The sequence below is a fragment of the Dipodomys spectabilis genome, unplaced genomic scaffold, assembly GCF_019054845.1.
Source record: "Dipodomys spectabilis isolate Male_0828 unplaced genomic scaffold, ASM1905484v1 ptg000108l, whole genome shotgun sequence".
Lineage (NCBI taxonomy): Eukaryota > Metazoa > Chordata > Mammalia > Rodentia > Heteromyidae > Dipodomys > Dipodomys spectabilis.
The window spans coordinates 10,473,017-10,500,301 of record NW_024870785.1 but is presented as its reverse complement, the minus strand read 5'-3'; the positions used below and the strand labels follow the sequence as shown (position 1 = coordinate 10,500,301).

At 43.2% G+C, this 27,285-nt stretch overlaps 1 pseudogene; it reads left to right on the top strand.

The window, feature by feature from the left end:
• The first annotated feature begins 389 nt into the window (after positions 1–389).
• LOC122114436 lies at positions 390–9,218 on the top strand (annotated as a pseudogene).
• Positions 9,219–27,285: the final 18,067 nt, after the last annotated feature.

Here is a 27,285-nt window from a genome sequence, read left to right as displayed (position 1 = left end):
AGGATTCTGGAAAGGGATGGCCCATTTGATATCAATGGTAGCATACCATAAGGACATCTTGCCGCAATACTGCCATTTCTTTCTGAAGATAGGCCTCAAATTCCCTGTGCCAAACTTACCCTTTGGGATTAATTGTCCTTCCAATGTCATAGCTAATATTGGTCGAGAGAGAAAAGAGACTGGCATCTGTATGAGCACAATCCACAGGCTCTTCCCACTTTCTCTTATGTTAAAAGGCCTGTCTCCCCAAGGTCATTATTGAAGAGAGTCTATTAATGTGACTAGGAATGGTTGGCACCCATTCACACCCCTATATAAATCCCTTCAGAAAAGGGAGTGCCAAGTTTGGATCAGTACTGTTGTGATTGGAAGAGAAAGAGCTAGATGGCATGGAGCCTCTGGGTAGCAAAGAACAGGCTGTGGAGGCCCTGGTAAGGGTAGAATTAGGGAAAGAGGGGGTGGGCTATATAGACCTGGATTTAGGTGGCTATCTGTTTTCCAAATTTTCATCCGTAGAGAAGCATCAGTAAAAATCTTTGTTATATTGACCCCATTTTTCTGAAAATACATCTATTTTAAGAGGAAACTTAATACTTCCACTCCAAATCCCAACTAGAATTATTTGTCATAAATAGAGTGTAGCTGTAGAAAATAAATAAGATGAAAACAAGAGCATGTTGTTGCCTGCCAAAGGATGTCAGCCTGGGGCCTAGTTTCTCGAGTGAAAGAGATTCACTAGAGTTAAAGAGGTGTGGAGAACATTTCTACCATGCCAAATGACTCTTCCATATAATTAGAAAGATTAGGAAACACACAGGGAATACTTTCCCAGCCTGCAATTCAAAATTATTTTATGTTAGATTGTCACACAACCTAACATGACCTTTCTCTTGCCAATGGGACATGTACGTTCTCCAGTTGACCTTCACTTTTTTTTCTTCTTTTCCTGAAAAGAACTCAAAGCTCCACCCCTATAGAAGCAGGAAGGAATGAGATTGTGGCTAAGAGGCAAATATGAGCATTTCTTGTAAGAAACGGAATGAAGGCAGGGAGAGGGGCCAGGCAACCACAAACTTCCCCCTACTCATCTGTCCTACTATCTTTAGAGAAGCAAGAGCCATTAGAGGATCAGCTAAGAGTTTTTGGCTTTAGTATCCTCTCTTCACATCTCTCTCCCTAGTCCTACTTCATCCCCTCCCTCCTCCATCTCTGGCTGGAGTCCAGCCACTAACATGTTGTAGTTGAATAGGAAACATAGAAGCATGCACAGTCAAGGAAGATGGCTAATCTTGGGGAAAACAGACCTATCAGACAGAAACAGTCTTAAAATTTGACTCCTTAAAAATGAAAAAAGCTGGTAGAGCGCTGGCCTTGAGCTGAAGAGCGCAGGGACAGCACCCAGGCCCAGAGTTCAAGCCTCATGACCAACAAAAAAAAAAAAATGAAAAAAGCTCTTGACATAGCAAAAATAAATAATACAAACACTTGAAAACCAGAAGCAGTTGGAAAATATTTACAATATAGGTAACAACCCAGAGGTTAGTATCTCTACCACACAAAAAGAACTCAAACAGGAAAGAAGTCAACAGGAAAGAAAGAAATGTAGATGTTAAAACAGATATGAAAAGAAATCAGCCTCTCTAGTTACCATTGAAATTTAAACTAAAACAAGATGCTATGTGTAAAAGGCTTTGGTTCACAGTGCATTGTTTGAATGCCTTTGAGAAAACAATATGGTCAAGTCTACTAACATTTCAAAGATCCTTACCCTTTGACATCCTAGAATTTCACTTGTCAGAATCTATCTATGGGCACACACACACACACACACACACACACACACACACACACACACACACATTCAAGGTATTTGTACACAAATACTTGTGATATATTATTGACAATATTTAGTGTCTATCAGTAGAGGAATGGTTATATACAGTACAGAATATTCCTATATGGGAAGCTATGCCTTCTATCAAGAAATGAGCCGGAACTGTTTCAGACTATGGCTAGTGTGGGGTGGAAAAGCAATCTGCAAATCATTACGCATACATAAATTCACTCTGGAGCATATTTCCAAAATGAGATGAAGGCATTTGGAGGACGGCAAGCTAAGCTCATTTATTTTCTAGTCATTCATCACATTCTTCAGTGTCTCCCACTGCTTACCTTGTTCCAGCACCTAAAACACCTGCTGAAACATCTGAGCATCCTTTTCCACCCTGCTCCAAATGGTCTGCTATGTCAGATTTGACAACTTGGATCCTGTCTGGTCCCTTCCTTCTATGATTACTTTCCATTTGGTAAATACCCAGAAGTGCCACAGTATAGGATGATAACTACACTTTGTGATATTTTTAATCTCCCCAAATTACCAAGTGGTAAGTGATGTGCTAAGTTGCATGCAGTTCCAAACGCAATCTTTTCAAAAAGAACATTAACAACATAGACCAATACCAAAGACACTCACAGTGCCCTGGAGTGTGATAGTCCCAGAAACTCTGGATGCTCGCTCCAGAGCTGTCGTAATAAGCCAGGCCTCCTGACAATCTTCATCCCACATATCTGCCAGTGGAGATCCCCCTGGACGGTCTAACTTAGCTCACCTCACAGTAAATAGAAAGTAACAGGAGACAGGCCCAAAAGCCAATACAGGCCAACTTGAAGATTGGAAGTGAGAGAAAAAGTCTTGATAGAGGTTTTATTCGTGCACAAATTTTGATAGTATGAACACTTTTCAATAACTATGTCCCAATTCAATTAAAAACACTTTCATGGATGGAACAGCCATCACTTAAAAAAATGACAAGCCTGATGGTAACTATATTACTGCCCAATGGGAGATGTTTTTTCCTGCTTAAACTCCAAGTAGAAGTTTCTCTTTCCACCAAACCAGACAAGTACAAAGGCTTCTATGCTACCATGTTGAGGGAAAGCATGGAGTGCTCAAATTATAGAGGTGTAGAAGCACAACTTCATCATTACCGAGAGAGAGACAGGGACAGAGAGAGAGGCCCCTAGGGAGTATTAAGTAGTTAGTAGCAAGCAGTTAGTAAAAGACACATTGAAAGGTGCAATTGCTTTTAAATACCAATAATAGAGGCTGCTCTTTTTGGGGGGGGGGGAGAGGTCCGGTCGTGGGGCCTGAACTCTGGGCCTGGGCGCTGTCCCTCAGCTCTTCAGTTCCAGGCTAGCTAGCACTCTACCACTTGAGCCACAGCGCCACTTCTGGCTTTTTTCCTTTTTGCTTATGTGGTGCTGAGGAATCGAACCCAGGGCCTCATGCATACAAGGCAAGCGCTCTACCACTGAGCCACCTTCCCAGCCCAAGGCTGTCTTAAACAGAGCTTCAAGCAAGTAAAAGCAAGTTGTTTCTCAAAGTTGTTGCTTCCATTCTTCTCTATATTTACTCCTTGTTAGCTTTTATATGCTATTTATCACAATTTGAAACTGGTCTAATTATTTTCTACTTACTCTCTTTTTCTGTCTACATCCCCTACAAAATACAAATCCAAAACAGGAGCCATATTTGTCAATCACACTCTGACAAAATAATAGGAGGTCAATTAGTTTGTTGGGCAAACGTGAAAATCAGTTAAAGTAATTATGAAGACCCTTATATAACGAAATAAAAACTTTATTGTGGAATAAAAACAGAATAGAACTTAATTAGAAATCAGAAAGTCTTACAAGTCATAAATAAGAGAAATTAGCTCCAGATAGTACAGAGAATATGTCCATGGTTTTTCCGTTTCTTTCCCTCCCTCCCTCCCTCCCTCCCCTTCTCTCTCTCTCTCTCTCTCTCACCAGTCCTTGGGCTTGAGCTCAGGACCTGGGCACTGTCCCTGAGCTCCTTTTTGCTCAAGGCTAGCACTCTACCACTTGAGCCACAGTAACACTTCCGGCTTTTTCTGTTTAAATAGCACTGAAGAACTGAACCCAGGGGTTCATGCATGCTAGGTTAAGCCACATTCCCAGCCCAGTTTTTCAGTTTCTTAGTAAAGAAAGATTGTTTAGCCAGGCTCTTGTGGTTCATGCCTATAATCTCAGGAGGCTGAGATCTGAGCCAAAGCCAACCTCAGGCAGGAAAGTCCATGAGACTCTTAGCTACAATTAACCATCAGAAAACCAGAAGTGGCCCTGTGGCTCAAAGTGGTAAAGTGCTAGCCTTGAGCAAAAGAGCTCAGGGATAGTGATCAGGTCCTGAGTTCAAGCCCCATGACTTACCAAAAAGAAAAAAAAAGAGTTTCTTAGATTTATCTGCTTGGGCTGGTTTCAAACCTCTTCTCAGATCTCAGCCTCCTGATTAACTAAGATTCAGGCATGAGCCACTGGTGTCCAGCTTATATAGTTAATCAATCAATGACAGAAAGTGAATGATGTTAGGAAGTTCCTCCATTTAGATGGATGGTAATCATAAAATTGTTCCTTCTAAATGTGGAGATACAAACATTATGAATAAAATGGTACAGCCTCTTGGATCTGGGTTAGAACAATGGGAGGGGAGATTGAAGATGGCTAGGAAAATGAGTAAAATCAGATTTAATAGGAGTTGATGGTTACTGACCGTGGGTATCACTGTTCATTTTTCTCTACTTTTGTATACATTTCTTGAAAAGCTTGTATTATCAAGTTTAAAAAATATGCTAGCATACATGTATAGGTTAGAACAACACTGAGGATGGGTAAATTTCAAGTGTTCAGTGTACCTCAGTTTCTTCATCTGTAAAAGCTGGTTAATAATACACAGCTTTAATAATAAAATGTAGATATAACACAGTAGTACCTGATATGTATATGTCATAAATATTATTAAAGGGGAATGCATAAATTCTGTTTCTATCTTCATCAAAACATTAATATAGGCAGAGTAAATATAAATGGTTTTAATTCTTTTTTTGGCTGTATTTCCTTTCTTTCTTTCTTTTTGTCTTTCTTTCCTTTTTTTTTTTTGTCAGTCGTAGAACTTGAACTCTGGGCCTGGGCTCTGTCCCTGAGCTCTTCAGCTCAATGCTAGCACTCTACTACTTGAGCCACAGTGCCACTTCTGGTTTTCTGAGTGGTTCACTGGAGATAAGAGTCTCACAGCCTCTCCTGCCCGGAATGGCTTTGAACCTTGATCCTCAGATCTAAGCCTCCTGAGTAGCTAGGATTTCAGGAGTGAGCCACCATGCCCAGCTATATTTTCTTTTCCTTCTTTTTTTGGCAGGGGTGGGGGTCAGTTATGAGGCTTGAACTCGGGGCCTGAGCACTGCCCTTGTGCTTCTTTTGCTCAAGGCTAGCTCTACCACTTGAGCCACAGCATCACTCTGGCTCTTTCTGCTTTTGTGGTACTGAGGAATAAACACAGGACTTTCACGCATGCTAGGCAAGCACTCTAACACTAAGCCACATTCCCAGCCCTTCCTGCGATTTTTTTTTTTTTTTTTTTTGAGTCTGGTCGTGGGGCCTTGAACTCTGGGCCTGGGCGCTGTCCCTCAGCTCTTCAGCTCAAGGCTAGAGCTCTACCACTTGAGCCACAGCGCCACTTCCAGCTTTTTCCTTTTTGCTTATGTGGTGCTGAGGAATCGAACCCAGGGCCTCAGGCATGCAAGGCAAACACTCTACCACTGAGCCACCTTCCCAGCCCCCTTTCTGCGATTTTTTTTAAGTGTGAGTGGTATTACTTGTGTAATAAAAATCAAGCTAGAAGTTGGGTGTGGTGGTTCATTCCTGTAATCCTAGCTATTCAAGAGGCTGAGATCGGAGGGTCATGGTTTGAAGCCAGCATGGGCAGAAAAGTCCATAAGACTCTTACCTCCAATTAACTATCAAAAAGCCAGAAGTGGAGCTAGCTAGTGCTAGCCTTGAATACAAAAAGCTTAGGGACAGTACCAAAGACCTGAGTTTTATGTTCTGACAGACAAAAAGGGGGGAAAAAAGCTGGAAGCTGGGTACTGGTGGCTCATGCCAATAATCCTAGCTACTCAGGAAGCTGAGCTTCAAAGGACCTCAGTTTGAAGCCAGATTCTGTCTTCAGTTAACCAGCAAAAAGATGAGTTGAAGGTATAGTTCAAGTGGTATAGAGTACCTGCTGTAAACAAGCCAAGCAAGCACAAGGCATTCCTCTGAGGTCTCAGCTTGACATTTACAAGGGAAGAGGCTGCTAATTGTCCTTCAGTATTCATTCTCCTTTTCCCCATATAGTAATAGACTCCCTACATTTTAGCCCAAGAAGTTACCCGAATAAACCTCATTATTTCCAAGCCTCCTTTGCAGGTAGATACCATGTGATCAAATTCCACTTGATGAACTATGTGAGTAGAGTATGCAATGCCTATGGAGAACTTTGAAGGAAGGTGTTATGACCCTTCCACTTTTTCCATCCTTTTGGTTGGAATGGAGCACTATTAAGTCAGACATGCTGGCTCAATCAACACCTAGTAGTTAAAGCCACTGTGCTTCCTGTTTGCCATGAGGTAAACAAAATCCTCTACACATCTCCCACCTGGAATGCATACCTCCAGTCTGTTAAGTACAGGGAAAACAAATATTACTATTTGTAACACTATTATTCTGGATCTCTGTATGGCTTAATCTATTTCTTGAAAGCAGCAGAAAGGGAAAAGAAGATATAGTTGTATTTATTTACTGGGTGCCTGTCATAGAATAGGACCCTAAGAACTATTTAAGTGAACCAATGATGGCTTAAGTGAGCATCTGATAGAGCAAGACGGGCTGTATCCTAGCCTGCTGTGGGAGACAACACTGGAACGGGTACAAGGAGACCTGAGTTCTAATTCCAGCTCAACCTTCATTAGCAATGTGAAATTAGGGTACTCACTTCTCCCCGCCTGATCTCTGTGTCCTTGCTATACGATGAAGGTGTCAAATTTCTGCTCTTGATAATGGCAGAGTAACGGGTTGAAGACCAATCCCTTACCGGGAAATATGAAAATGCTAAGCAAGAATCCACCAAAAAAAGTTAAGTCCCTAGCAGGACTGAGGAACAAGATCTCAGACAGAAGAAACCATATGAATGTGAGCTCAGCAATCTATTGGCAATTTCTCTGCATTTCTGCTGATATGTAAGAGTTCAGGGTGAATGAACAAGAAGCCAAGCAGAAAATGGTGTCTTAGAACTTAAGAAGTTAATCTTGGCCTTCAGTAGGTTTCTGGGTAGAGGAAATGAACACTGGAGTGTGTTTTCATATAATTTCCTTACCCTGGAAAGCAATAAAATTCTAATCCAGCAAGCAAGGGATGTGTGTTACAACTTCTGAAATAACCACTGAAATATAAATACATATGTAAAAGAATGTATAAGGAATAAGCCCACAGACAAAGAAGAATAAAAATAACTGGTGTATCTGTAATCCAAGGATACTGCATGTAGAATTGCAGTTTTCAAGGGTAGGGGAGATGAGAAAAATGGGAAGCAACTATCCAATGGATATGGGATTTCCTTTGTGGGATGATAAATAGAATTTGAAACTAGACAGACAGAAACTAGACAGGTGATAAATAGAATTTGAAACTAAATGCCAGTGACTGCTCATTCTACTCCAGTTCATTTTAAGCCAGGCACTGATAGCTCAACACATATAATCCTAGAAACTCAAGAAGCTAAGATCTGAGGATCACAGTTCAGAGCCAGCCCAGGCAGACAAATTCAAGAAATCCTTATCCCCAATTAATCAGCAAAAAGCCAAAAATGGAAGTTTGGGTCAAGTGGTAAGAGCACCAGCCCTGAGTGAAAGAGCCCAGCCTCTTAGTTCAAGCTCTAGTACTGGCACACACAAAATAGTTTTATGTTACATGAATTTCACTTCAACAAAAGCAACAATATTAAAATACCTTAAAATATTTCATTTGCCCAAAAGAAAGCAAGAAAGAAGATACAGAACAGACAAAGCAAAGTAAGTACAGTAGTAGAATTAAGACTGATATATCCATAATTTTATATGTGTGTGTGTTTATTTTTTTGTCAGCTGTGGGGCTTGAACTCAGGGCCTGGGCATGGCCTCTAGGCTCTTTTTTTAATTTTTTATTATGAAAATACTGTACAGAGGAGTTATAATTACATGGGCAAGATAATGAGTGCATTTCTTATCAAGCATTGCTGCTTCCTCCTTTGTTTCCCCTTCCTATCCCTTCCCATATCCCTCTCCCCCACGCATATCCTCCCCCTTCCTACCCCCCCATGTTGTAAAGTTCGTTTTTCGACATAACGACTTGTACATCTCATTGTTGCAATGGGTCCACCTGTATCCCTATTTAAACGATTTGTTTTTTCCCTTACCCTCCACAAATTATACCAACATCAAATACAGTGAAAGCAGGGTTATATCGTGGGGGAGGTCTCTGAGCTCTTTTGCTCAAGGCTAGCACTCTACTACTTTTGAGCCACAGCTTTACTTCTGGTTTTCTGGTGGTAAATTGGACATAAGAGTCTTATAGACCTTTCCAGCCTCGGCCTTGGACCCTGAAGCCACCATGATGTTGATGCCCAAGAAAAAACGGATTGCCATTTATGAACTCCTTTTTTTGGGATTTTTTTTTTTTTTTTTGCTGGTTGTGGGGCCTGAACTCTGGGCCTAGGCACTGTCCCTCAGCTCTTCAGCTCAAGGCGAGCGCTCTACCGCTTGAGCCACAGTGCCACTTCCGGCTTTTTCTGTTTATGTGGTGCTGAGTAATCGAACCCAGGGCTTCAGGCATGCAAGGCAAGCACTCTACCACTGAGCCACCTTCCCAGCCCTATGAACTCCTTTTTAAGGAGGGGGTTATGGTGGCCAAGAGGGATGTCCACATGCCCAAGCACCCAGAACTGGCAGACAAGAATGTGCCCAACCTTCACGTCATGAAGGCCATGCAATCTCTCAAGGCTCGGGGCTACGTAAAAGAACAGTTTGTCTGGAGGCATTTTGATTGGTACCTGACCAACGAGGGTATGCAGTATCTCCGTGATTACCTCCACCTGCCCTGAGATTGTGCCTGTTACCTTGCGCCGCAGCCGACCTGAGACTGGAAGGCCTCGGCCAAAAGGTCTGGAGGGCGAGCGGCCTGCAAGACTCACAAAAGGTGAAGCTGACAGAGACACCTACAGACTGAGTGCTGTGCCCCTGGTGCTGACAAGAAAGCCCAGGCTGGGGCTGGGTCAGCAACTGAATTCCAGTTTAGAGGCGGATTTGGTAGTGGACATGGTCAGCCACCCCAGTAAAGATGGAGATTGTTAAACTTGTAGCCAGAAGAAAAAAAAAAAAGAGTCTTATATACTTTCCTGAATAGGCTGGCTTTGAACTGTGATCCTCAGATCTCAGCCTCCTGAGTATCTAGGAATACAGGCATGAGCCACCAGTGCCCAGCTTCCATAATTATATTAATGTAAATGGTCCATATACGTTTTTCAAAAGGCCATCCAGGCATGCACTGCTTAGAAAAGACAGTTTTCAATACCAGCATACAAGGTCAAAGGAAGGAAAGAGGCAAATGTGATAGAGTGAATCTGAAATGTGCACTACAGACTCATGTCTTCAACAACAGTCCCCCAATGATGGCATTATTTGGGGAGCTTATGGAAACTGTAGGAGGTGGGACCTAGCTGGAGGAAGTAGGTCACTGGGGGTGTGACTTTAAAGGTATTCTTTTTGTTATTATTCCAATAAAACTTTATTAGCAAAGCCAGACAACAAACCAGATTTGGCCAGATGCTATGGCTTCTCATCCTGCTCCTTCTTCAGTGGATTTTAATGCTTAATCAATTCTTCTACCACCAATTCAGGGTTAAAGGAACCCAAAGAGATGGAACTCTCAGGCTATCCTGCTTCAAGATGGACCATTCTTCATCTCTCTCATAGTTATTTTGGGGCGTAATCTAAGAGAAGTCATTGTAACAGAAGCTCCATAATATGATTTGACCAATAGAAGAAACATTGATATACAAAGCAAGAAACGGAAGCAGATTTCTGCATTTGCTTCTATTTTTGTTGGGTTCTGCTTTTGTTTAGTAATAAGGGGGAGGAGCTGGAGCCAGAGCACTCATCCGCAGCGAGCATTTTTTATGACCAAGGACTGGCAAACAAAATGAGTTTTAATTTCTTCCAATTTTATTTCAGTTTCGCCAGTGGACATCTGTGCTTGTGGGCTTGGAAGCTGTAATACATGGCTAGCACTTTCCAATAATTTCCTTTTGACAATTCTTCTGACAGTGGGAAGAGAGGGGCCTGAGCGTGGATTGTCACATGACAATGCTTCCCAAAATCGATGTGGCAAACTGCTACTTTGCTTTGTCTACACAAATAAAGGGAGACAGACAGACAGACACACACACAGTATTTATCAGAGCGGGGAAGCACTGGACTAGGCACCGGGACATCATGTCTCCCTCCTGGCTGCTATTTGCCACTTAATGAGCTATATGACCTGGGGCAAATGACTTCACCTCTCTGGAATTTTGTTTCCAGGTTGGAAAATGAGAAAGTTGGATTGCAGAATCCCCAAGTTTCCTCCCAGCTCAGCCATTTCCTGAGTCTATAATACAAAATAGTGCCAAATGTCTCTTATAATTCAGCATCTTGACTCTCTGCACTTAAATTTCCATTAAGCAGGGGCTGGAGGCATGGCTCAGGTACTAGAGTACCAGCCTAGCAAGCACAAGACTGAGTTCAAACCTCAGCACCACCCAAAAAATAAAAATATGTTAAATAATGTATTAACCTGGCTTTAGTGGCTACCATGAGACAGGAGGAAGAGTAGAGAAATACACAACCAGTGTGTGTGTTTACAAGCAACAGTTTGTGCCAGAAAGCTCAAGCAAAAGGAGACATAGTAAGGGTATCAGGTTGAGCATGGAGGAAAAAGGTAGCCAGTTGCCAGCTGTCTCTAAGCAGAAGCTCCTCCTCTACGCCAACCAGTGGCTGTTATGAGGAAATGCAGGCCCAGTAACCAAGTCACAGGTACTGGGTCTAAGTCATTCTCTTTAGCTCCAGGAGCACCTGTACTTTACCAGGCAAAACATTCCTCTTGCACTCATCTGTTTACTAATCTGTCTCCCTGCCGGGTCCAGAGCAGGTTGAAAGTCAGAGATTCTATAACCATCGTGAGGGGCATATTGCCTATGGGTAATGGAATGAAGGAATCCTATCAGTTATCATTAAAGCCTGACTCCATTCATCTGTTCAGGCTTCCAGAACAAAATACCACAGGCATATGGTATACCGTACCAGGCATATATTGATAATAATAGCAATGATGAGAGAGAATTATCAAACAGAGACAAACTTTGTCATTTTTAAACAAGGCATCATGTATTGGAGCTTGAACTCAGGCTCTACTGCTCTCTCTCTTGGCTTTTCTACTCAAGGATGTCACTCTACCACTTGAGCCACAGCTTCACGTTCAGCGTTTTGCTGGTTACTTGGAGATGGGAGTCTCACGGACTTTTCTGCCCAGGCTGACTTTGAACCTTGATCATCAGATCTCATCCTCCTGAGTGTCTAGGATTACAGGTGTGAGCCACTGGCACCTGGAGATGTGACTTTATTCTCTCATTTAATGATAACATATAGAAATACTTCTTAGTCACTTTTTCTGTAAAACTGTAAAAATTTTTCCAGAACAGTGATAATCCCCATTCATTAAACTGTCTCTCTACTGATGGCAACTATGTCCTATTTTTGTCACTATGAATAATGACTCAATAACTATCCTAGGACATATCTATCCATAGATATTGCTTTTAATCTACCAGAGATATTCCCTGGATTGAAATTGCTAGGCTGAAAGGTTGTGTATTTTTTTTTTTATTTTACTTGCTAATGCCAGATGGCTTTACAAAATGACATATCAATCTCCATTTGTTTCTTTTGTTCTCTTTCTTTGTGCTGTTCCTGGGGCTTGAACTTAGGGTCTCTCATTCTTGCTTAGCTTTTTCACTCAAGGCTTTTTTACTCGAGCGCTCTACCACTTGAGTCACAGCTCCACTTTCACCTTGTTGCTGGTTAATTGGCGATATGAGTCTCTTGGATCTGTCTGCCCTGGCTAGCTTGATACCCAAATCTCAGTCTCCTGAGTATGTAGGATTACAAGCATGAGCTATCAGCCCTGGCTCTCAATCTCCATTTGTATCAATGCTGTTTCCCCTGAGCTATCATTTGTGTGCTCATTTAGATTGCAATAAAATTTAAATTTTGAAATGTTTTTGTACTCATTTGATAGTTGTAGTTTCTATCCAAAATTATTCCTTGGAAGCTTTTCAGAAGTATGGATTCTAAGATCCACCCCAGAAAATTCTGCCATAAGCAGTTTGGAGTGGAGCCAGGAAATCTAGACCTTTGTAAAACTCCTTAGGTTAGTCTGCTACATTCCCAGACGAGAGAGTTTGGCACCGACTACTAAAGCAGTAATTCCTGCCACGATATAACTAATTCTAAAAGTAAAAAGGAACCTTGTTATGCTTTGGTACCTTTGAGAATAAGATTACCTTTCTTCCAAATGTAGCTATCTAGGAGCATCTGGGAAAAGCTTAAAGTATAGGGGCCTTGAGTTCAAATCTAGACTTCTCTACTTCCTAATGTACCTTTCTCCAGGCCTCCTATAAAAGTGAGTGGTTAAAAAAAAAAGAGTGGTAGATGGGTGCTATAATCCTAGCTACTCAGGAGGCTGAGATCTGAGGATCAAGATTTAAAGCCAACATGGGCAACAAAGTCTATGACACTCTTATCTCCAATTAAGCACCAAAAAACTGAAATCAGAGCTGTGAGTGTTAGCTTTGAGCAAAAAAACTCAGGGACAGTGCCCGGGCCCTGAGTTCAAGTCCCATGACCAACAACAAAAGAAAGTGATACTGTGATATGAACAGGTACTTAACTGTAAAGGTAAAGGCAAAACTCCCTGTAAAAGTACTTACTGCTAACCTGACATATGAGAGTAAGTGAAGAAATTATTATTCTCTAGGTTAAGAACACAACTTTAGCAGGCATATCACTCAAGAGAGTACCTGCCTAGCGTACAAAGACTCTAGATTCAGTTCCAAAGATCACAGGGAAGAAAGAGTAGAAAAGGCATACTACCTTTTATTGTTTAAATGTAACAATCTGAATACATATCAACCTAAATACAATTTGCCTAACTTACAGTTTTGTCTATGTGTAGTTCTGCTGGACATGTCAGGCACAAAGCCTTTCAGTAAAAGAAATGCAAATGATAGACATTCATTATACTAAATATAGATTTACACATGCATGTATTAATAAATTCTAAGAAATGTTAGCTTTACAAGCATAGAATAATTCCAGAAACTTCCAGAACCTTTCAAGGCTTGCTTAGTTCTGATAGTTGTGTTGGCATATTTGCTGACATTGGGTGGGTGAAATCCAATGAGTTAGGGTGTGTGTGTGTGGTACTGGAGGTTGAACTTAGGTCAAGGCCTTGCACTTGCACTTGAGATATGCCCACAGTTCTTTGTTTCAGTTGTGGATTGAGTCTCATGACATAGAGCTATGATCCTCCTGATCTCTGTATCCTGAGTCACTTGGATTATATGCACAAAAAGTCACAACCAGCCTGAGGTCTTTTGGATGCTAGTTGAACCTTACCACCTTGGGCACTAACACACTGCCCCCTGCCTGCTTTTAATTTCCTATTCCCATTCCACCAGCACCTAAGGTTGGAGGAGGGGTGGTGAAGCTTGCCCTCCACCACTTGGCCAAAGGCAGTACTCAGGGCTCAGGTTAGGGTCATAGATTCTTCTGAGCACTTGGTTTCACCAAAGTAGGACTAGGTATCGTGGATGGTGGTGCTTTATTGTTGTTGGGGAAGGGGGAGTGCTAGTCCTGAACTCAGAGCCTAAGCATTGTCCCTAAGCTTCCCTACACACCCCCACACACACCTTGGTTGTAGGGCTTGAACTCAGGGCCTGGGTGCTGTCCCTGAGCCTCTTTGTGCTCAAGGCTAGTGCTCTACCACTTAAACCGGAGTGGCCACTTCCTGTTTTTGAGTGGCTTATTGGAAATTGAGCCTCATGGGGACTTTTCTGACCTGGCTGGCTTCAAACCGCCATCCTCAGATCCTCAAGCCTCCTGAATAGCTAGGATTCCAGGCAGAAGCTACTCCGGCACCTGGCTTTTTTTTTTTTAATAATTTGTGTTTTGTTTGTTTGTTGTTGTTGTTTTGCCTCAACTCTGGGCCTGGGCACTGTCCTTTAGCTCTTCAGCTCAAGGCTAACGCTCTCCCACTTGAGCCACAGCACCACTTCCGGCTTTTTCTGCTTATCTGGTTGCTGAGGAATCGAACCCAGGGCTTCATGCATGCAAGGCAAGCACTCTACCACTGAGCCACCTTCCCAGCCCTTGATTGTTATGATGAATACATAGTACAGCAGACTTACCATTTCATAATTCAGTAATGCATACATTTCTTGAGCTTTTTTTTTCTCCTTGTTTAAACTCAAAAAAGCTAGCGCTCTATCACTTAAGCCGCAGCTCTACTTCTCAGTGTTTTGGTGGTTCATTGGAGATAAAGAGTCTCATAGACTTTCCTGCCTGGGGCTGGCTTTGAACTGTGGTCCTAGGGTCTCAGCCAGCCTCCTGAGTAGCTAGGATTACAGGCGTGAGCCACCAGCGCCCGTCTCTGGTGCAAGTTTTTAATTTAAGGCCCAGATTTAATACTCTAATCCCTGAGTGTGTGTGTGGGGGGGAGGTTGGTTCATTGGAGATAAAAAGTCTCATTGACTTTCCTGCCTGAGGCTGGCTTTGAACTGTGGTCCTAGGGTCTCAGCCAGCCTCCTGAGTAGCTAGGATTACAGGCGTGAGCCACCAGCGCCCGTCTCCGGTGCAAGTTTTTAATTTAAGGCCCAGATTTAATACTCTAATCCCTGAGTGTGTGGGGGGGGGGGGGGAGGTTGGTTCATTGGAGATAAAAAGTCTCATTGACTTTCCTGCCTGAGGCTGGCTTTGAACTGTGGTCCTAGGGTCTCAGCCAGCCTCCTGAGTAGCTAGGATTACAGGCGTGAGCCACCAGCACCCGTCTCTGGTGCAGGTTTTTAATTTAAGGCCCAGATTTAATTCTCTAATCCCTGAGTGGGGGGGGGGGGGGGGTGTAGGGGCCCGGATGACGCTCAGTACTTTTCCAGCCTGCCTCACTACGTCTTTTCGCTTTGTTCTACTAAAAGCAGACATCTTTTAGAAACCCTCTTACCCGACGTCTTTGCTCTGGTGGAGAGAGTCGGACTTGGTGAAGGCGGGCATGCCTCGTCTCCGCGAGGAGACGTCGCGACCCGCCATCTCGCTCGGCCGCCATCTTGGATACTCTTCGTAGAGGTTGAATCCGCCAATCAATAAACGACAGAAGTCCTGGCCAATCACACGGCGCTGCGGGAGTGGAGGGGGCGGGAATAGCGCAGTCAGCTGTCTAAGAACATCTTGGTTGGAACCTTTGAGGCAATCAAAGGGTTGAGTAGGCCTGTGCTACAGGTAGGTGGTGGCTAGCTCGCTCAACGGGGAGAACAGAGCTGCAGGTGCCTCTGGCTGCCAAAAATCAGGGTGTTGCAAACATGGTTTGATCAAATAGGGTAACCACTGAGGTCAACAGGAGGATGTGCATCCTGCTGGTGTTAAGCATTGAGCTAAGCACTAAGAAGAACCTGGGGCTTGTTAAGCCAGTCCCACATAGGAGAATGAAGTCAACAAGAAGAGAATGGCTAGCTCTTCAGGAGGCTAAGACCTGAGGATCACGGTTGGAAGCCAGCCCAGGCAGAAAAAAATCAGTGAACTGCTTATCTCCTATTAACCACCCAAAAGCTGCAAGGAGAGTTGTGGCTCAAATGGGTAGAGAGCCAGCCTTGAGTGAAAAAACTAAGACACAGTGCCCAGTCCCTGAGTTCAAGCCCCAGAAAAAAAAAAAAAGGTTTATATTTTAATACTTAAAAGAACAGGAAAAGCACCAGCCATCACGTAGATTTGGTGCTCAGAGATGTCAAGTCTTGACCACTTTTGGAGGGAATCCAACTCAAAAAAGACTGGCCACAGATAAATAATTCAGTTTGGCAGGACCTCAGGAACAATATATGATGGCAGAATAAATTCCTCTTGAAAGCATGCCAAACCTTTTTCGTTTCCTAGTAACATAATTTTCCTGAGAATCCTCTCATATTTAAATTTACAGCATTTTTCCACCTATTTTAAATCAAAGCAACAAAAGAAGTTTTAAAAAAAATAGAGAAGAGAACGAATCATTGCTTCTTTGGGAGGGAAAGAAATCTAAAGGACATCTGGCCCACCCCTTGTTCCCGCCTTCTGGTATAGGGCACCTCTGTTTTAACATCGTAGGGTACAGAGATGTTATTGTCACAAGAATCCAGTCCATTTCCAGAATATTCAATCAGAAAGTTCTTCCCCCCAAGGGGAGAATTCTGCTCCCTGAACTCTGTTCACTGCTTCAAATTCAATCCAGATGTGGGGTGGGGGGTAAAGGAGGCAGGGGGATGGGTACAGAGAGGAAGGCCTGGGTGGGGATGTTTGCAATGAACGCTTACTGCATCCCGGGCCCTGTGCTCAGTGCTTTTGCTGTGATTTCCAACATCTCCCATAGCAACCTGAGTTACCCATCACACAGAGCGTCCCCACCTCCACCAAGTGTCTTTCCAGATGAAACACCACAAGTGCTGTTTCCATGTGGATATATCCCATTGGCATATATCCATTCATTCATTCGCTTAACTCATTCATTCATTCAGCACATAATTGCTGGGCACCTATGATGTTACAGAGATGCTCCGGATGCTGGGAGATACAACATTCCAAAACTGGCCATTTAACACTGTGGACAAGTAAAGCCTCCTATCTGAGATTGATTATTCTTGTCACCCATGCCAACAGGCTATAAGATATGCAAGGATAGCGGGAACATCTTCCAAATGTTGAGACATCTGGATCAGTGGGGCAGGTAAAGTAAGAAACAGAAGGAATCACTGGGTGATGTGTGTGTGTGTGTGTGTGTGTGTGTGTGTGTGTGTGTGTGTGTTGCTGTAGGCAAAAGGGTTAGGTGTTCAGATATCACAGACATACTTGAGGCACTGAAAACAGGTCAATGTGGCTGGTCAGTGTGGCTGATCATAAGGTGACAGGATCAATTCAGTCAGTGTCAATATAGAGCCAGGTCAGACTGCCTCTGTAGGGCCTGTAAAAGACTTGAGTCTTCATCTAAAGGACAATGAACACCAATGACAGTGAAAGACAGCACAACTAGATCCACCTTTCAGAGCCTAGCAGAAAGTCAGAGGCTCTACCTAGGAAGAGGAAAGGAGTCTTCCAGGATGGCCCTGGGAATTTATAGGTGGTGGTGGAAGTGTTGGTGATTGTAAATATAATTGCCTCTATCTCTACCAATTTGCCTCCAAAAGACACCCCAAATAAACTGAACATTAAACTTAAAACAAGGAGTCTGCTGGGTATTGGTAACTCATGCCTGTAATTCTAACTACTCAGGAGGCAGAAATCTGAGGATCATGATTCAAATCCAGCTGAGTCAGAAAAGTCTGTGAGTCTCTCATCCCCAATTAACCACAAATGGTAGGTTTGGCTCAAATGGAAGAGCAACAGCCTTGAGCAAAACAAACAAATACAACCCCTAAAGAACAGCACTCCGACCCTGAGTTCAAGCCTCAATACTAGCACTAACAAAAATTAAAAATTAGGGCTGGGAATGTGGCTTGGTGGTAGAGTGCTTGCCTAGCATGCATGAAGCCCTGGGTTCAATTCCTCAGTACCACATACACAGAAAAAGCCAGAAGTGGTGCTGTGGCTTAAGTGGTAGAAGGCTAGCCTTAAGCAAAAAGAAGCTCAGGGACAGTGCTCAGGCCCTGAGTTCAAGTCCCAGGACACTCTCTCTCTCTCTCTCTCTCTCTCTCTCTCTCTCTCTCTCTCACTCACACACACACACACACACACACACACACACACACACACACACACACAGAGTTGCTCTTCAGTCTGTTCCAGTGGCTTAGCTCAGATTTGTCATACTTACTGCTGTAGCTGGGGTAACTGGCAAAAAATAAAAAATTAAATTACAATTTTTTTTATTTTCAAACTGATTTGCCTATGCATTGCAAGTAGGAAATATCTTCTGAGTCTCTTCTGTCAGCAGTATGTTCCCTGGAAAATTTCTATTAACTCAGTGACAAGAACCAACATGGTAGAATTTTGTGTGCTGTGGCCAGCAGGGAAGAAGTGTCATGCTGTTTTGCTCATGCATGTCATATGCCCTGAGTCACTACAAACCAAAAGATCCTTTACACAGGAAAGCCATGAGAGGAACGTGTGAATCAATCCATACAGATCAACATCGGCTTGAGAGATGACCTTGCATGGTCTAGCCTGCAGGTCAAGGTTTCTCCTCCCTGGTGCTTAAAAGAAATCAAAAGGCATCAAACTGTACATCATTACAGTAAAGGATGTGTGACATGAAATGCAAGAATGTCCCAGCCCCACCCAGAAGCCTTTGGTCACGATGCCTGGCTGATCTGCTCATGACTGAATCCATTCAGAGGAATTATTTTGGTACTGAGAACACATTCTCAAGTTCCTGTCCATATGTGAAGAAATGGCACACACGCCTCTCTGTATGACAGGGCCCAGAAGCCAGCCAGCTCTCAAGCTACTGACAAAGTCTCATCCACAGGCAAGCCCATAGCCCAGAGGTTTTCCAGGAAGCCTCCTTGAGGAAACAATGATTTTCCAGAGAAGGGTGGGGGACCACATTGAGCTAACAGGAGAAAGAAACTAAATCATACCCCATGCTGGTGGCTCATGTTGTAATCTTTACTACTGGGGAGGCTGAGGTCTGAGGCTATCTCTGAGAATCTCTCTAAGATCTGAGGATCTCAGCCTTCTTGGCAGAAAAGGCTGTGCTAAATGGCAGAGTGCCCACCTTGAGTGAAAATGCTGTGCTAACTTGTGGGTGGGCATGGGACGGAAAAACTGGGGAGAGAGGGAAGAGGTGACATTGTCCAAAAAGAAATGGACTTTTTACCTGACTTAACTGAACTATAACCCCTCTGTACCCAGTATATATATATATACATACATACTGGGGCTTGAACTCTGAGCATGTGCTCTGTCCCTGAGCTCCTGTTGCTCAAAGCTAGTATTGTACTACATGAGCTACAGCTCCACTTCTGGCTTTTTCTGTGATTAATTGGAAATAAGAGTCCTACAGGCTTCCTGCCAGGGTTAGCTTTGAACTGCAGTCCTCAGATCTCAACCTACTGAGTGGCTAGGATTACAGGTATGAGCCACCAGCATCAGACTAAAAAAAAAGTTTTTAAAAAGAATTTTAAAAAAAGAGAGAGGTGGGGGGCTGGAAAGGTGGCTCAGTGGTAGAGTGCTTGCCTCACCTGCATGAGGCCCTGAGTCAATTCCTCAGCACAACATAAGCAGAAAAGGCCAGAATTGGCACTGTGGCTCAAGTGGTAGAGGACTAGCCTTGAGCTGAAGAGATCAGGGACAGAACCCAAGCCTAGAGTTCAAGCCCCACATCCCAGAGAAAGAGAGAGAGAGAGAGAGAGAGAGAGAGAATGCTATGTTAAAGGACAGCACTCAGGTCCTGAGTTCAAGCCCCAGTTCAAGCACACACACACAAAAAAAAAGACTAGGAATGTGGCTTAGTGGTAGAATTCTTGCTTAGCATGTATGAAGTGCTAGATTTGATTCCTCAGTACCTCATAAACAGAAAAAGACAGAAGTGATACTGTGGCTCAAGTGGTCGAGTGCTAGCCTTGAGCAAAAGAAGCTCAGAGACAGTGACTAGGCCCTGAGTTCAAACACAGGACTGGCAAAAAAAAAAAGAAAAAAGAAAGAAAGCAAAACCCTCAGGACACCAGAGAGTCAGACAAGATGTATGGCCTTTTCTAGACCAGCCTCTGACGCTTTGCAAATGCATTTGATTGGTCACCAGTCAGAATCCAGCCAGCTTCAGAAGAGAAGACATAGACCCCACTTCTTCCTAGGAGACATGTTTGGGTCACATTGGAAAAAAGTATGTGCATAGTGGATATGGCTGCTGCATCTTGGAAAATACAAAGATGTTTTTGTGTCATTACCAAAAACCAGTGTGACCAAGCTTTTGATAAGAATTGAGCAAGATGTCATTTAAATACCAGGTGAACAGCTCTTGGCTTGGTCTAGATTAGGTCCAGGGCCAATTTGAAAATCACAGTGACCACAAACTCAATGGATTAACACAATCTGGGTCCCCATAGAGATTAGTTACCTCTGGCTGTCAAAACAAAACACCATAGACTAGATGACTTAACCCAAATTTATTTCCCCCACTAGAGGTTGGAAGTCTGAAATCAGAGTAGCAGTTCCTAGTGAAGGCTCTCCTCTTGGAAAGAGGGTAGAAGAGGAGAGGAGAAAAGAGGAGGGAAGGCAAAAGGAAGAAAGAAGGTAAGAGAGAAGAGAAGGGAAAGAGGAGAGAGGGAAGACAGACCCTTTGTGTGTCTCTATTTTTTTTTTTTTTTTGCCAGTCATGAGGCTTGAACTCAGGACCTAGGCACTGTCCCTACGTTTCTTTTGCTCAAGGCTAGCACTCTACCACTTGAGCCACAGCATCACTCCAGCTTTTTCTTCGTATGTACTACTGAGGAATCGAACCCAGTGCCTCATGCATGCAAGGCAAGCACTCTACCACTGAGCCATCTTCCCAGCCCCCCCCCATTCTTCTTATAAGTTTATTAATCCAGTCATAAAACCCCACTCTTGCCAGGTACTGTGGTGCATACCTATACCTGCTACTTAGGAAACTGAGGCAGGAAGATCACTTGGGCCCAGGGATTCAATGCTAACCTGTACAACATAGTAAGACCCCTCCCCATCTCAAAAGAACATTTTCTTTTTTAAATGAAAGCTCTACACTCCTCACCTTATCACACCCTAATTACCTCCCAAAGCCCCATTTTCAAATACCTTTACATCGCATAGAGACTAGGTTTTTATACCCAGGAATTGGAATGGAGACACAATCAGTTACCCTAACACTGTGGCTGTAAGTCAGGCCAGGACTCAATGGCAAACCGTCTCCAAAAGCAACTATTTGGAGTCTTTAATCAAGTAGACAAATCACCCATCCATGTGAGTTTCTCACTTTCTTTCCATCTTCAGTCTTAGAACTAAAACTCCAGCCAGAGATTATGACATAGCTATAAATAGACCCAGAGTATCATTATATATAATTTGGAAAGGGTTTCACTGGGATACATCTGTAAGCAGTTCAGGCCCATTTTCAAGCTGTGTTTATATGGTATCAAACATCTGGATGAAAACTGAAAAAAATAATCAATTTGGATTAGAAACAAAACAGAAGCACAGATCTCACTGCCACTGCAGCCCTTAGAATTCTGTATGCAGAGCCAATCTCTATACCCTGCAAGAAAGCTCATTGAAATGGCCGAAGCGGGGGGAAAGGGGCTTCCGTGGGAAAGGAGACTTAAAAAAAAAATAAAAAAAGAACTCTATTATGCAAGCAGGGGATGGGAAAGGATGAAACTGAAGACTAGCATGAAGAATATAAATCTTAAAGAACCAAACTTCTAGAGCCAGGAGCTTTGAAGCTTGAGAGCAAATGATTTCAGTTCAATTGAAAAAAAAAAATCCAGTAAGTTCTTGCTATCAGGGAAAAGGGTATTCAAGAAACTCAAGTCTCCACACAGCCAAGGAATTATTCCTCTAAGCATCACAAACCATTTTCAATCTTTCAAATAGGAACCTCAAATAGGAGCTTATTCCCCAGGACTCTGAAAGAGAAACATTAAACACTAGATCACATTTCTGGCCTTAGGGTGTATTAAAAAAAGTCTTCATATCTCAGAGGTTCTAGTACAGGATCCCTGCTTTTCAATATTTCTCCCTTCCCTTTCCATCATTCCTTGGCTTATTTATTTATTTATTTATACCTTTATTTTGTGTGTGTGTGCCAGTACAGGGGCTTGAACCCAGAGCCTTGCACTCTTGTTTGGCTTTTCTGCTGAAGGCTGTCACTCTACCATTTGAGCCACACCTCCATTTCCAGTTTTTGGGTGGTTAATTGAAAAGTCTCACAGACTTTTCCTGCCCCGGCTGCTTTCAAACTGAGATTCTTAGATCTCAACCTCCTGAGTAGCTTGGATTACAGATGTAAGCCACCAGTGCCTGGTTTGTGGTTTTTCATGGAAAGTCTTAGGATAGGATCTGGAAGAAGCAATGATTTGTGGGCAATTTGTTTGTTTGGGAGATGATCCTAGAAAGCCCAAATAAGGACCAGCATGTGACAGAAAAGGGGAAAGCATCCAATCCTGGTAGAACAACCAGAGGTTCCACACCCCTGGGCCCCTCCCAGGACCACTGAGGACTGTCCCATGCCAGGGGCAAGAACACAGATTTTATCCCAAATCCTATCCCTCCATCTTTGAGAGATACTTCTAGTTCCCTAGCACTTTGAGAAGCCTTCGAGTGTCTGCAGTAGGCAGGAAGCCATTGAGAAAGTGAACACAACACAGTGTATGAATGAACAAGAGCTCACAAGTTAAGATCCAGGGCTCTACCCCATGCTCTTCTTCAGACATCACCCAGAATTTGGGGCTAAAAAAGAGTAAACCACAATGAGTGGGAACCTAATGGACTCCTCTCCGTGTAGATTACTTTTGTTTTTTCAAGAAGCTCAGGAAACTGAGAAGGTGGCTCAGTGGTAGAGCGCTTGCCTTGCATGCATGAGGCCCTGGGTTTGATTCCTCAGCACCACATAAGCAGGAAAAAAAAAGCCAGAAGTGGCGCTGTGGCTCAAGTGGTAGAGTGCTAGCCTTGAGGTGAAGAGCTGAGGGACAGCGCCCAGGCCCAGAGTTCAGGCCCCATGGTGAAGAAGAAGAAGAAGAAGAAGAAGAAGAGGAAGAGGAAGAGGAAGAAGATATTCTCAAAATGTATTGTAAGGTGAGGAAGAGGAAGAAGAAGAAGAAGAAGAAGAAGAAGAAGATATTCTCAAAATGTATTGTAAGGCAAACAACCTAGTCATATTAATTTCTGTGTCAAAATAAGAGTACAAAATGGCAGGTCAGGTAAACTCTGTGGAAAGAGAAAACAACTTGTTCCTTTTCCTGCATATACCTAGACCAAACCAAGTGCAGGTGGCTCATGCCTGCAATCCTAGCTACTCAGGAGGCTGAGATCTGAGGAGCTCAGATTGAAGCCAACCTGGGCAGGAAAGTCCATGAGACTCTACCACTGAGCCACCTTCCCAACCCCTCCATGAGACTGTTAATCTGCAACTCACAGGCAAAAGGCTGAAAGTGGCATTGTGGTTCCACTTGTAGAATGTTTGCCTTGAACAAAAAAGCAAAGGGACAGTGCCCAGACCCTGTGTTCAAGCTCCACTACTAGCATACACACACACACACACACACACACACACACACACACACACACACAAAAGACCTCCAATAAATCTAACCACTTGTGAATGTCTAGATCAGACATATTTGGCAAGATCTAACCGCCAGCTCTGATGCATTAAAAGCTGAAGGAGAAAATTGTTGAAACACAGGAAACGCCCATGAACGATAGGTGTTAATGGCTTGAATTAAAGTAAATTTTATATTCTTGGGCCTGAGAAGATTTTGAGTGTTTACAATAGTGTTTGCAGTGTTAAGAGATTCATATCCTCAGTCAAGAGGCAGGGCAGTAATAGAGATTGGATCTTGCTAAGAGATGGCATTAATGTGCCTTTCCCCAGAGAACATAAAGATTCCTGGCAAACAAGGGTCAGTCAGGCCCAGGGTTTGGTCAGTTCCTCCCTTAGAAGTGTTGGTGACTTCAATCAGACAGATTGGCTTTGAAGCCAAAGGGAGGGAATCAATTAAAGGACATTACCAAGGGAAGACTTGGGAAAGAAAATATTGGCTAGATGAGAGAGGAATGGAGTATTTGAAAAATCCAGAAAAAAAAAAGAGAGAAAAGGGAGAAGAAGTGGGGGGGGGGGGGGGGGTTATAGCTGAGATGAAGAAATTGAAAAGTGGTATCAGTCAAATTCTGCCTCTTTTTTTTTTTTTTTTTGGTAACAGTTCTGGGGTTGAACTAAGGGCCTGGATGCTGCTGTTGTTGTTTGCTCAAAGCTAGTGAGCTACACCTTTGTTTCTGGCTTTTAGGTGGATGAGAGTCTCATGGACTTTCCTGCCCAGGCTGGCTTCACACAGCAATCCTCAGATCTCAGCCTCTTGAGTGGCTAGGATTACAGGTATGAACAACAGGTGCCTGGTTTAAGTTCTGCTTTGATCATTTGGGTTGCTAATGAGATGGAAAGCAGGGTAAGATGGTGAATGAGAATAGAAAGGCCCTAAGGAAGATCGGCAATAGGATGAGATGTCCTAAATCAAGACCTGAGTGCTAATTCCAGTTCATTCCTAACTTTGGGCAATCCACTCCATCATTCTAGACTTCTTTCTTCAACTCTAAAGCGGTAGGGTTAGACTAGATGACCTTGAACATTCCTTTCTCCAGCCCTTTATTCTCAACATAGAAGTTACAAAATCAGAGACTTACATAAATGGAAACTTCCAGATTGAAACCTCTATTTAGCTTTTCTAAGTAGAAACTGTTTGGAAGGGAGAAACAATAGATTTCCTCGCAACACTTGGCGTGCAATATTTGCTCTGTAAAACAATCAGCAAGTAAGCATTATTGAACTGGGTTCTTACATAATTACAGGAGAATTAAAACCAATTTAGGAGGCCCATCTTTCCCTTCCATCGATCAGAGGAACGATGAACATAAAAGTAGAATTAAAAGAGACAGGAGGAAAGTGACATCGAACAAAAAGAATGCTAGTCTAAGCCAGGCGCCAGTGGCTCTCACCTGTAATTCTAGATACGCAGGAGGCTGAGATCTGAGGATCATGTTTCAAAGCCAGCAGGAAAGTCCAAGAGACTCTTTTCTACAGTAAACCACTAGAAAACTGGAAGTGATGCTGTGACTCAAGTGGTAGAGAGCTAGCCTTGAGCTGAAGAGCTCAGGGACAGTGCCTAGACCCAGAACCACACACACACACACACGCACACACACACACACACACACACAAAAGAATGCTGGTCTACAGATCAGCAGCTATGAGATGAAGTTCCAGCTCTACCACTTCCAAAGGTTGAACATGTCATTTGTCTTCTGTTCCTTTGGCTTCCAAAAGAATCCTAAAAATCCAAGAATCCAGCTTCTCATATTACCTGTGACCAACCAGTTGCGATCACCTAATAAATAAATGAATAAACAAACAGAAACAGAAACAAAACATTCTTCTTATCTCTATACAGATAAAATCCAAGATGGAAAGAATTTTACATATTTCGAAAGAATTAATTAATATAATATAGGGAACTAGGTAAACGAGTCATGGGAAGAGTTGAAAAGCCAAACAAAGGAGAGTGTGAAGCAATCTGGACATAAGCAACATCAAGAAACCACTGCCAACTCACTCACTCAGAGATGTGTTTTTTTTTTTCTTTTCTTTTTGTGCTGATGCTGGGTCTTGAACTTAGCACCTGAGAACTATGCCTGGGGGTTTTTTGTTTCTTATTTTTATTTTTGGCTCAAGGCTAATGCTGTACCACTTGAACCACTTCCAGCTTTTTTTTTTTTTGGTTGGTCATGGGGCTTGAACTCTAGGGCCTGGGCACTGTCCCTCAGTTCTACAGCTCAAGGCTAGTGCTCTACCACTTGAGCCACAGCGCCACTTCTGGTTTTCTGGTGGTTAATTGGAGATAAGAGTCTCACAGACCTTCCTGCCCAGGCTGGCTTTGAACTGCTATCCTCAGATCTCAGCTTCCTGGGTAGCTAGAATTACAGATGTGAGCCAATGGTGCCTGGCTAGAGGCTACCTTCAGACAAGTGTTTACTTTGGGGTAAATTATTAAAAATAGGGGCAGCATGGCCAATTTCTCATTCCTAGAGCAAGGGGCCACGTCAGCCCAGGGGCTGGTGTGGAACTGGCAGGCAAGAGCCTGCCTCCTGCTGCCACTGAAGGTTTGCAGACAAGATCCCTCTCCATCCCACAGAAGGAGACAGGCAGATAGATGAGTCACATTGCTGGCAGGGATTAAAGGAGTATTATTGTGTTCACAGAAATGGATCTATTTTATTATGTGGTGGGTTGGGGTTTTTTTTTTTTTGACACCTTGCAAATAGATATGTGTTTCCCAGAAGACAGGCGATTTCCTTAAAAAGCCAACGATTTTTGTTTGTTGAAATGAAGAAATGACCAATGAGAATGAGAAATTCTCATGGTGTCTGAAGAACTGCCAAGCTGCCAAGATATACTGGAAACTGTGAGCTAGGTGGTTTATAAGTCTAGATTTGAGTGTGTAAAATGAGGCTAGCCTTCTAAAAATACACAGAGGAACTACAGAACCCCATTCCCCTTTCACTTTCCAAAGGACTTTTTTTTGGTTCAAGAAAAAATAACCAATGTACATTTTAAAGGGAGATTTTACCACCTCCATCTCCACTGTTTTCCATGCAGGATGGTTGTGAAACACCATTGTGAAGACTTCCTTGTCCAACATACATTTTCCACACTGGGAGAACAGATAAGCTCGGCTCTACTCATCTTCCTCATTAAAACTCAAATGCATGCCAGCAGTCATCTCCCTCTGTGGTTCTGGCATGACAGGTTGCATCTCATAGGAAATTAGAATGGAGACATTATTTAGTTTGGAGTTCTCTTTTCCATTGTTTAGCTGCACATTCGGTCTTTCATTCTATGTCTGTGTCCCTTTTGGCAGAAATATAGACTATGAGCAACTATAAGAACAGCTAACTGGAGACGTGTTGTTTATCTAGATTCATTTCAGACTTTTCCAGGGCACTCTGACCAGTTCTTCTTCCTCCCCATCCCACGGGCACTTATCTCTGCTTCAAGATGAGCTGCTGTTTGGTAAAGATCCAGGGACAGCTGGGCACCAGCGGCTCATATCTGTCATCCTAGCCACTCAGGAGGCTGAGATCTGAGGTTTGGGGTTCAAAGCCAGCTTGGGTGGGAAAGTCCTATGAGACTCTTCTCTTCAGTTAACTCCAAAAAGCTGGTAGTGGAGCTGTGGCTCAAGTGGTAGAGTGCTAGACTTGAGCACAAAAGCTTAGGGACAGCACCCAGGCCCTGAGTTTAAGTCCTTAGGGGAGGGAAGATCCAGTGACTAATAGGTACAAATTTGCTGTCAGTGTACATTCCCAGTTGATCACCTTCAGTGCCTAAGTAACTGTTTATTTGCTTACACACACACACACACACACACAC